Raw genomic sequence first — 11,672 nt, forward strand, 5'->3', positions numbered from 1 at the left:
ATTCCTGTGTGTTAGGGAAAGCAAAACCCTTCATCTATGATTCTTTGTGAATTTGCTAGTGTATTTGCAAATAGTAAATCCACTTACACAAACAGAGCAGGTGAACATGACCCACCCAATGTCAGTTCACTGGTCATTAACAGTTTGGATGACAGTGAATACCATTCATATGTGGAACAAGTGAAAGGTCTCTCCCGAGTGAACTCACTGGTACATCAGCTGCTGAGTTGACTCTGTGAATGTTTCTCACCAGTGTGAAGTCGCTGGTGTCTCTGCAGGTTACATGATTGGCTAAACCTCTTCCCACAAGCAGAGCAAATGAATGGCTTCTCCCCAGTGTGAACTCGCTGGTGACTCTGCAGCTTGGATGACTGAGTGAATCCTTTCCCACACAGTGAGCAAGTGAATGGTTTCTCCCCAGTGTGAACCCCCTGGTGTTCCAGCAGTTTAGAGGAGCAAATGAACCCCTTTCCACATTCAGGACAGGTGAATGGTTTCTCCCCAGTGTGAACTCGCTGGTGTATGTGTAGTTTGGATGACTGCACAAATCCTTTCCCACATTCAGGACAGGTGAACGGTCTCTCCCCAGTGTGAACCCGCTGGTGTATCAGCAGGTGGGATGATCGAGCAAATCCTTTCCCACACTCAGAACAAGTGAATGGTTTCTCTCCAGTGTGAACCCGCTGGTGTATCTGCAGGCTAGATGACTGAGTGAACCCCTGCCCACAATCAGAGCAAGTGAATGGTCTCTCCCCAGTGTGGACTCGCTGGTGTATCCGCAGGCTGAATGACCGAGTGAAACCCACCCCACATTGGGAGCAGGTAAACGGTCTGTCCCCAGTGTGGATTCGCCGGTGTACCTGCAGGCTGGATAACTGAGCAAATCTCGACCCACAGTCAGAGCAAGTGAATGGTCGCTCTCCAGTATGGACTCGCTGGTGCATCTGCAGGTGGGATGACTGACTGAATCCCATCCCACAATCAGAGCAAGTGAACGGTCTCTCCCCAGTGTGGACTCGCTGGTGTATCCACAGGCTGGAGGACTGACTGAATCCTCTCCCACACACGGAGCAGCTGAATGGTCTGTCCCCGGTATGAACTCGCTGATGTGTCAGCAGGTGGGATGACTGAGTGAATCCCATCCCACAATCTGAGCAGGTGAACGGCTTCTCTCCAGTGTGACTGAGTTGGTGAGTTTCCAGACGGGATGGGTAAAGAAATCCCTTCCCACAATCCTCACACTTCCACGGTCCCTCCCCAGTGGGACTGCGCTGGCGTTTGGACATTTCAGATGAATCTTCACAGACTCTTCCACACACAGACGATACGTGTTTCTCCCCAGTGTGAATGGTGCTTTTTCCTTCAATGCTCAAAATCCTAAAATAGAGATTCTTACAAACACAGTGACTGTCAGATCTGGGTGTGAATTTGTTTGAGACCTCTCACTGCAAAACAACCTTTCAAACAGAAAACAAATGTATTCAGAGAAACCAGAAGAGAACACAGGCTGTGAAACAGAGAAATCAGTCTGGTCACTTGGAAAAACTGCTAGATTATCATTAAAACTGAGCTCATTCATAAATAAGCCACAACCCAATGCCGTTCCTGGTTTCTACCAATCGCCCTTCAGAGGGATCGGAGGGCAATGACAAGGAAATAGGGAAATCCCCAGCAATTACAGACCAGTAAGTCTCATGTCTGTTGTCTGCAAGGTGTGTTAGAAAGGATTCTGAGGGATAGGATTTATGACCATCTGGGAAGAGCATGGCTTGATTAAATGCAGTCAACAGGGGTTTGTGAGGGGAAGATCATGCCTCACAAACCTTATCGAGTTCTTTGAGGATGTGACTAGAAATGTTGATGAGGGTCGAGCTGTGGATGTGGTGCATATAGACTTCAGCAAGGCATTTGATAAGGTTCCCCATGGTAGGCTCATTCAGAAGGTCAGGAGGAATGGGATTCAGGGGAACATAGCTGTCTGGATACAGAACTGGCTGGCCAACAGAAGACAGCGAGTGGTAGAAGGAGGAAAATATTCTACCTGGAAGTCAGTGCTGAGTGGTGTTCCACAGGGCTCTGTCCTTGGGCCTCTATTGTTTGTAATTTTTATTAATGACTTGGATGAGGGGATTGAAGGATGGGTCTGCAAATTTGCAGATGATACAAAGGTTGGAGATGTTGTTGACAGTATAGAGGGCTGTTGTAGGCTGCAGTGGGACATTGACAGGATGCAGAGATGGGCTGAGAGGTGGCAGATGGAGTTCAACCTGGATAAATGCAAGGTGATGCATTTTGGAAGGTCGAATTTGAAAGCTGAGTACAGGATTAAGGATAGAGTTCTTGGCAGTGTGGAGGAACAGAGGGATCTTGGTGTGCAGGTACATAGATTCCTTAAAACGGCCACCCAAGTGGACAGGGTTGTTAAGAAAGCATCTGGTGTTTTGGCTTTATTAACAGAGGGATTGAGTTTAAGAGTCGTGAGATCTTGTTGCAGCTCTATAAAACTTTGGTTAGACTGCACTTGTATTACTGCGTCCAGTTCTAGTTGCCCTATTATAGGAAAGATGTGGATGGTTTGGAGAGAGTTCAGAGGAGGTTTACCAGGATGCTGCCTGGACTGAAGGGCTTATCTTATGAAGAGAGGTTGACTGAGCTCGAACTTTTTTCATTGGAGAAAAGGAGGAGAGGGGACCTAATTGAGTTATACAAGATAATGAGAGGCATAGATAGAGTCGATAGTCAGAGACTATTTCCCAAGGCAGAAACAGCTAACACGAGGGAATCATAGTTTTAAACGGGTTGGAGGAAAGTATAGAGGGGATGTCAGAGGCGGGTTCTTTACACAGAGTTGTGAGAGCATGGAATGCATTGCCAGCAGCAGTTGTGGAGGCAAAGTCATTGGGGACACTTAAGAGACTGCTGGACATGCATATGGTCACAGGAATGTGAGGGTGCATACATGAGGATCAATGATCAGCACAACATCGTGGGCTGAAGGGCCTGTTCTGTGCTGTACTGTTCTATGACAAGTGTTTGTTCCTGGAAAGTAGAGTTTCAGGTAGATTGGGCACATTTGTCCTTGTTGGTAGTACACTGATCAATAAATGGACCCGAGTTTGATTCTACACTGTGTGGAATGTGCACACTTTCCCCGTGTCTGCATGGGGTTCCTCCATGTGGACTGGTTTCCCCTCTCAGTCCAAAGATGCACATGTCGGATGGATTAGACATACAAGGTTAAAGGGATAGGGTGGGATGCTCTTTGGACTGTTGGTGTGATATCATGGGCCAAATGGCCTGCTTCCTGTGATTCTATGAGTAGAGGTTGGAACGTCATCTTGCAGCTGTGTAGGACAATGTTGAGGCCAGTCGTAGAATACTGCGCTCAATTTTCATCTCACTGATTTCAGAAAGATGGCACCAGGGTAGGACTTACACACTTCATGGGAGGTTCCTGGAAATTGTTACTGAAAAAAAAAGAGACCTTGGGGTGCAAGTTCATAATTAGTTGGAGGTGGAGATGAAGGTAGACAGGATCGTGAAGGTGGTGTTTCGGACGCTAGCTGTTAACGGTCAGTGCATTGAGTAGAGGAGTTGCAAGGTCATGTTGCGGCTGCACAGGATATAGGTTACGTCACTTTTGCAAAACTGCATTCTGCTCTGGTCTCCTTGATATAAGATAGACGTTGTGAAACTTGAAAGTGTTCAGAAAACATTCACAAAGATGTTGCTAGGGTTGAAAGGTTTGAAGTATAGGTAGAGGCCGAATAGGCTGGAGCAATTTTCCCTGGAGCATTGGAAGCCGAGGGGTGCCTTGCAGAAGTTTATGAAATCATGGGGAGCATGGATACAGTGAATAGTCAAAATTCTTTTCCCAGGGTAGGGCAGTCCAAAACTAGAGGGCGTAGGTTTAACATGAAAGGTGCCAGACTTGAAAGGGACCAAGGGGCAACCTTTTTAATCAGAGGGTGGTGCATGTACAGATCGATACGGGCAAGTTAGACTGGACAGTCTGTTTCCATGCTGTATTACTCTATGACTCTAAAGTGCTTAAACAAAGTGATAGAAATCTGAAATAAAAACAAAGTGGAAACACTAAGCAGGTCTGGCAGCATCTGAAATGGTGACAGATGCAGGAAATATTGCATCCTTGAAGACATGTTTAGATGATCATACAAGGCACTACTATATAGGTTACACACTGGGTGCTGGAAAATGGGACGAGAGTAAATAAAGGGCTTGATGACCAGCATGGATATGATGGGCTCATTCTGTTCAACAATTCTTTGTCAGAGACTTTGACCCCATTTTGTCCCATGTTTCTCTGTGATTTTAGGAAGCAGGCTGGAACTACAAATAGTGAAGAATGCAAAAATACATTGGCCTTCACAGTGAAAGCACAGGACTTTCAAAAAGCTTTTGATAAAGTCCCACATAGGAGGTTAGTGAGCAAAATTAGGGTTGGCTGATAGGAAACAAAAGAGTAGTGATAAACAGCTCCATTTCGGAATGACAGGCAGTGACCAGTGGAGTACCGCACGGATCAGTGCTGGGACTGCAGCTTTTTACAATATATGTTAATGATATAGAAGATGGTATCAGTAATAACATTAGCAAATTTGCTGATGATACTAAGCTGGGTGGCAGGGTGAAATGTGAGGAGGATGTTAGGAGATTACAGGGTGTCCTGGACAGATTAGGGGAGTGGTCAGATGCATGGCAGATGCAGTTTAATGTGGATAAATGTATGGTTATCCACTTTGGTGGCAAGAAGAGGAAGGCAGATTACTGCCTAAATGGAATCAATTTAGGTAAAGGGGCAGTACAGAGAGATCTGGGTGTTCTTGTACACCAGTCAATAAGGGTAAGCATGCAGGTACAGCAGCTAATAGCATGCTGGCCTTCAAAGCAAAAGGGATTGAGTATAGAAGCAAAGAGGTTCTTCTGCAGCTATACAGGGCCCTGGTGAGACCACACCTGGAGTACTGTGTGCAGTTCTGGTCTCTAAATTTGAGGAAAGACATTTTGGCTATTGAGGGAGTGCAGTGTAGGTTCACGGAATCAATTCCTGGAATGGAGGGACTACCTTACGCTGAAAGACTGGAGCGACTGGGCTTATATACCCTTGTGTTTAGAAGACTGAGAGGGGATCTGATTGAGACATACAAGATTATTAAAGGATTGGACACTCTGGAGGCAGGAAACATGTTTCCACTGATGGGTGAGTGCCGAACCAGAGGACACAGCTTAAAAATACGGAGTAGACTATTTAGGACAGAGATGAGGAGAAACTTCTTCACCCAGAGAGTATGGCTGTGTGGAATGCTCTGCCCCAGAGGGCAGTGGAGGCCCAGTCCCTGAATTCATTTAAGAAAGAGTTGGATAGAGCTCTCAAGGATAGAGGAATCAAAGGTTATGGAGATAAGGCAGGAACAGGATACTGATTGAGGATGATCAGCCATGATCATAATGAATGGTGGTGCAGGCTTGAAGGGCAGAATGGCCTACTCCTGTACCTATTGTCTATTGAGCAGGGATAGCTTTCTATAAGGCCTTTGGTGAGACCACACTTTGAGCACTGTGTATACCTATGTAGTCCTTTCCCAAAGGAGAAATCCCCAGCTATTGAGCAAGAGTAAAGGAGGTTCACCAGACTGAGTCCCGGGATGTCAGGACTGATGTATGAAGAGAGACTCGATCCTCATTTAATCCTCCTTTCTTTTGTCTTGGAGGCGCTGACTATATCAGTAATTAATGATCCAACTCCCATTTTCTGATCTGAATCTAAACCTACACTTTGGTTCCCATCCCCCTGCCATATTAGTTTAAAACTTCACAAGGAGATTTCTCCCAGCTCTAACCAGGGACAAGCAGTCAGGCTTGCGTAGATTCCACCTCCACAAAAATGATCCCAATGCCTCAGTATCTAAACCCTTTTCTGGTACACCATTTCTCCAGCTACACATTCAGCTGACCAATCCTCTTATTTCTGCTCTTGCTAGCACATGGCACTGGGAGCAAGTCTTACATTATTACATTTGACGATTAGCATCTTAACATATCACCTAATTTCCTAGATTCAGATTTCAGGCCCCCATCCTTTCGTTTCGCTATGTCGTTGGTACTTAGGTTTTCCACTACCACTGGCTGTTTACCCTCCAACTCCAGAATGTCCTGCAGCCACTCCATGATATTGCAGATTGTAATGACACTGCTCCTTTAACATAGAACAACACAGCGCAGAACAGGCCCTTTGGCCCTCAACGTTGCACCAACCTGTGGACTTATCTTAGCTCGTCCCCCTACACTATCCCAAAATCGCCCTAATATGGCTGAGTTGACTACAGAAAACAAGTTATGTTGTCCTTGGTTTTCTTTTCAGAAGGGTCATACAAACAGACTCTGGGTGGTCTGGGTTTTAGGGACAATTTGATTATAGCAAATATATACTGTCTCAGGCAAAAAGCTTTCAAGTTCAAAAAACACACGTGGACAATGAAAAGAGAGTGGCCAGTTTTCCTAGCTCAAATTTTCTCTGGTTTGGTTTGGCTTTAGCAGTCTGGCTAGGTAAAAACAATGACTGCAGATGCTGGAAACCAGATTCTGGATTAGAGTGGTGCTGGAAAAGCACAGCAGTTCAGGCAGCATCCGAGAAGCAGGGAAATTGACATTTTGGACAAAAGCCCTTCATCAGGAAAGAGGCAGAGTGCCTGAAGGGTGGAGAGATAAATGAGAGGAGGGTGGGGGTGGGGAGAAAGTAGCATATAGTACTATAGGTGAGTGGGGGTGGGGATGAAGGTGATAGGTCAGAGAGGAGGGTGGAGTGGATAGGTGGAAAGAAAGATAGGCAGGTAGGACAAGTCATGGAGACAGCGGTAAACTGGAAGTTTGGAACTGGGGTGAGGTGGGGGGAAGGGGAAATGATAAACTGGTGCAGTCCACATTGATGAGGTGGGGAGTGGTGCCGGTGTAACTACGGAAGATGGACTGTTCTACATAGCCAACAAAGAGACAGGCATAGCTGGGGCCCATATGGATGCCCGTGGCTACCCCTTTGGTCTGGTAGAAGTGGGAGGATTCAAAGGAGAAATCGTCAAGGGTGATGACCAGTTCGGCCAAACCAGTGAGAGTGAATGTCGGTGGAAGGGTACTGTGGGGATGTCGGGAGAGGAAGAAAGGGAGGGCTTGGAGGCCCTGGTCATGGCAGATGGAACTGTAGAGGGATTGGATATCCATGGTGTAGATGAGGCATTGGGGTCCGGGAAAACAGAAGTCTTGGAGGAGGTGGAGGGCATGGGTGGTGTCTCAAACATATGTGGGGAGTTCCTGGACTGGGGGGGGAAATAGGACAGTGTCGAGGTAGGTAGAAATAAGTTCAGTGGGACAGGAGCATGCTGAGACGATGGGTCGGCCAGGGAGGTCAGGCTTAGCAGTCTGGCTGTTCGCTGAAAGCAGTCAGTTTTGAGACTGGTCATAGAAACAGCTACACGGAAGAAGGTCTTCCATGCTGAATCCCTCTGCCATCTCTCCAGAAAGACCATGTTTGATTTTACCTTTCTTGCCAAGGGATACTTATGTGGATTGTTGCAGGAAGTTGGAACAGTATCATTAATTTGGGATAGTGCGTTGGATTTTTAGATTAAGTTATTCTGTTCTCTTTTGTTTGTGTTTCATTTGGTATTCTGCAAATAAATGCTGTTTTGTTTAAAACTAAAGGGGTGGACGAGCTAAACCACTCCTGGAATATCCACTTTAAACCTTCTCAAAACAACTAGAAATGTTTTGAAGGGGTCTGACCTGGTCCATATCAGGATCCTGGCACCAGGGAGATAACATATCATCCTGGATTCATGTATGCAGCCACAGAAGTGCCCATCTGTACCCCTATTGAATCCCCTATCATTATCACCCTGCCACTCTCTTTCCTCCCCTTCTGTGCAGCAGAGCTAACTGTGGTGTCACGAACCTGGCTGTTGCTGATTTTTCCTGAAAGGCCCCCCCACCAAATCCAAACTGGGGGGGAAATGACATCTGGGGACTGCTACATTTTCCTTCCTGAGCCATTTACTTTATCTGATGGCCAACCATTCCCTCTCTGCCTATGTAATCCTCAGCTGCCGTGTGACAAACTCGCTAAACGTGCTGTCCACGACATTCTAAGTATCAGGGATGTTCGACAGAGAAACTATCCACAGCTCCAGCTATGAAAACATCTCCAGGACACCCGCACCAATCAACCTCACCACCCAGTGGCCGAACATTTCAACTCCCCCTCTCACGCTGCCGAGGACATGCAGGTCCTGGGCCTCCTCCAGCACCAGTAGCTGCAGATGGACATACTTCCTGCACACATGACCACCAGGGACTCTGGAAACATCTCTTATTTCCCAAATTGTGCAAGAAGAGCACACTATGGGTCAAACATCTCCTGCCATGACTCCTCTCTAGATTCAGCTAGTTTCTCCCTTGAAGGGAATGTAAATGAGCTAGCAATTTTCCTAATTTCAAGCATTTGCTCAAGCTAACATATGTCTAGATTAGAGTGGTGCTGGAAAAGCACAGCAGGTCAGGCAGCATCCAAGGAGCAGGAGAATCAACATTTCGGACAAAAGCCCTTCATCAGGAATGAGGCAAGGAGCCTCCGGGGTGGAAGGATAAATGGGGGGTGAGCGGGGGGGAGCTGGACAGAAGGTAGCCCAGAGTACAATAGGTAGTCACATCAGGAATGGTCTTTGTGGAAAGGAGTGGGTAGGGAACTATATCCCTGGTGGCAGGGGCCATTTGGAGCTGGAGAAAATATTGGCTGATGATGCGGTTTAAGCAGAGGTTGGTAGGATGGAAGGTAAGAACTAGAAGGGTTCTGTCCTTGTGTTTGGAGGGGTGAAGTTTAAGGGCAAAGGTGCAGGACATTGATGAGATGCGTTGGAGGGCATCTTCAACCATGTGGGAAGTGAAATTACGGTCTATAAAGGAGGCGGCCTTCTGGTGTGTTCTGTGGTGGAACTGGTCTTCTTTAAACACTAATTTCCCTTCCCACATGGTTGAATATACCCTTCAACGCATCTCATCCACATCCCGCACCTCTGCCCTCAAACTCCACCCCTCCAACCACAACAAGAACAGAAGCCCCACTCTGGTCCTCACCTTCCATCCTACCAACATGCACCACCGACATTTCCACCACCTCCAAATAGACCACACCACCAGGGGTGTATTTCCCTCCCCACCCCTTTCCACAAACACTGTTCCCTCTGTGACTACCTGGTCAGGTCCACGACCCTCAACAACCCACCCTCCTGTCCTGGCACTTTCCCCAGTCACCACAGAAATTGCAAAACCTGCGCTCACACCTCCATCCTCACTTCCATCCAAGGCCCAAAGGAGCCTTACACATCCAAAGTTTCACCTGCACATCCACCAATGTCATTTATTGTACCCGGTGCTCCTAACACAGCCTCCTTTACATTGGGGAGACTGAACACCACCTCGCAAAGCGTTTTACGGAACATCTCCAGGACACCCGCACCAATCAACCTCACCACCCAGTAGCCGAACATTTTAACTCCCCCTCTCGCTGCTGAGGACATGCAGGTCCTGGGCCTCCTCCACCGCCACTCCCTCACCACCTGACCGCCTGGAGGAAGAATGCCTCATCGTCTCATACCTCATCTTAGGGCAGCACAGTGGCTCAGTGGTTAGCACTGCTGCCTCACAGCACCAGGGATCCGGGTTCAATTCCCACTTTGGGCAACTGTCTGTGTTGAGTTTGCACATTCTCCCAGTGTCTGCGAGGGTTTCCTCCGGGTGCTCCGGTTTCCTCCCACAATCCAAAAAAGATGTGGTCAGGTGAATTGGCCATGCTAAATTGCCCGTAGTGTTAGGTGCATTAGTTAAGGGTGAATGTAGGGGAATGGGTCTGGGTTGGATTGCTCTTCAAAGGATTGGTGTGGACTTGTTGGGCTGAAGGGCCTGTTTCCACACTGCAGGGAATCGAAGCTAATCATCTGCCTTGGAACACTTCAGCCCCTTGGCATTAAAGTGGATTTCACCACTTTCCTCATTCTCTACCCCCTCCTTATCCTAGTTACAACTTTCCACCTCAGCACCATCCTCATGAACTGTCCCAACTGCCAATCCTCCTTCCCAACTATCCGCTCCCCCTCCTCTCCGACCTATCAACTCCATCTGGGCAACCTTCTACCCAGCCCGGAGGCTCCCTACCTCATTCTTGATGAAGGGCTTTTGCCCGAAACATCGATGCTCCTGCTTCTCATATGCTGCCTGACCTGCTGTGCTTTTCCAGCACCACTCTACTCTGCAGCTCCCACCTCTGCCTAGAAACCACGTGCATCCCTGTGCCTTGCCCCTGATAAAGATGGCGGCGGTAACCCGGGACCTAGCATCACCTCAGTTCCTGAGCCGCGGAATCGGGAGCTTCTACTTCGGGTCTAGCAGCCTACACTGAGTGTTTATGAAACCTACCAGTCCAGAGTGACTCAATTTTCCTTCCGATTTCAACTAGAACTCCCACCTTTCCGGCCGTCAACCTCTTCTCCTCCTCCTCGCATTCACCAGTCGGGGTGCAATGCGCATGTGCAATCCATGGTCACGTGATACCGCGGCTTTCGCCCCTCACTCACGCCCATTGGTTGGAGGACGAGCCACTTCCGCATGGCCCATCAGTCCCGCCCACCACCCTCCTATTGGACCAAAGCTGCCGTCAATCAGCCGACCCCATTGTGAAGTCAGTGATGGGATTCCCCGTCATTGTCATGGGATGAGCTTCATCATTCAGTGAATGGGACTGGATCACACAGCAAAGGGAGAGGGGCTGGAGGGTATTCAGCCTGTTGGGACGGTACTGTCTCCCTCTGAGATACTACAAATCTGTCCCAACTCCCCTGCCATTTACCTATAGCCCTCCAAATCTTTCCTTAAAAAGCTACATTCCAAATCTCTTTGGAGAATAACTGCTCAATCTACATCTAGTTGTTGTTCAGACTGTTCCAGATACTCAAAAACTCACAGCGTAAAATAATCTTCACATTTTCACCCTGCATTATTTTCCAATTACCTGAAAGTGGTTACTAGTTACTAGTGGCTGGAAAAGCACAGCAGGTCAGGCAGCACATGAGTAGAGAAGAGTCGACATTTTGATCAGCACGGAGACAGGCCCTTTGGCTCAAACTGGTCCATGGCAACCAAAATGTCCATCCACGCTAAACTCTTTTACCTGCTCTTGGGTCCTATCCTTCTAATCCATTCCTATCCATGATTTGTCCAAAACCTTTTAAGTATTGTTAATGTACTAACCTCAACCACTTCCAATGGCAGCTCAATCCATGTGCGTACTACTCTCTGTGTAAAAAGATTGCCCGTCAGGTTCTCTTTTATTCTTCCCCCTCTAACCGTAAACTAATATCCTTAAGTCCTCAATTCCCCAAAACCTGGAAAAAGATTTAGTGTATGCACCCTATTTGAATTCAGGTATCAATGGACATTGGAGTGCATCCAGGAAAATGAACAAACAGTGAAATTCACAATTAATCTTGGCGGAACTTGTTTGGGAGAAGTCACTGCACAGAAACAGATAAGTGAATATGTTAAGCATAGCCTTTCTGTAAGTCTGCAGTAATGAGTAGAGTGGGTTTGTTCTTGATTATATGTTGTAT

At 47.4% G+C, this 11,672-nt stretch overlaps 1 pseudogene; it reads right to left on the reverse strand.

The window, feature by feature from the left end:
* LOC132825751 (gastrula zinc finger protein XlCGF57.1-like) overlaps window positions 1-10,564 on the reverse strand; it is a 32,607-nt pseudogene extending 22,043 nt beyond the window's left edge.
* Between the last annotated feature and the right edge of the window lie 1,108 nt (window positions 10,565-11,672).

Source organism: Hemiscyllium ocellatum, chromosome 21 (assembly GCF_020745735.1).
Source record: "Hemiscyllium ocellatum isolate sHemOce1 chromosome 21, sHemOce1.pat.X.cur, whole genome shotgun sequence".
Classification (NCBI taxonomy): Eukaryota; Metazoa; Chordata; class Chondrichthyes; order Orectolobiformes; family Hemiscylliidae; genus Hemiscyllium; species Hemiscyllium ocellatum.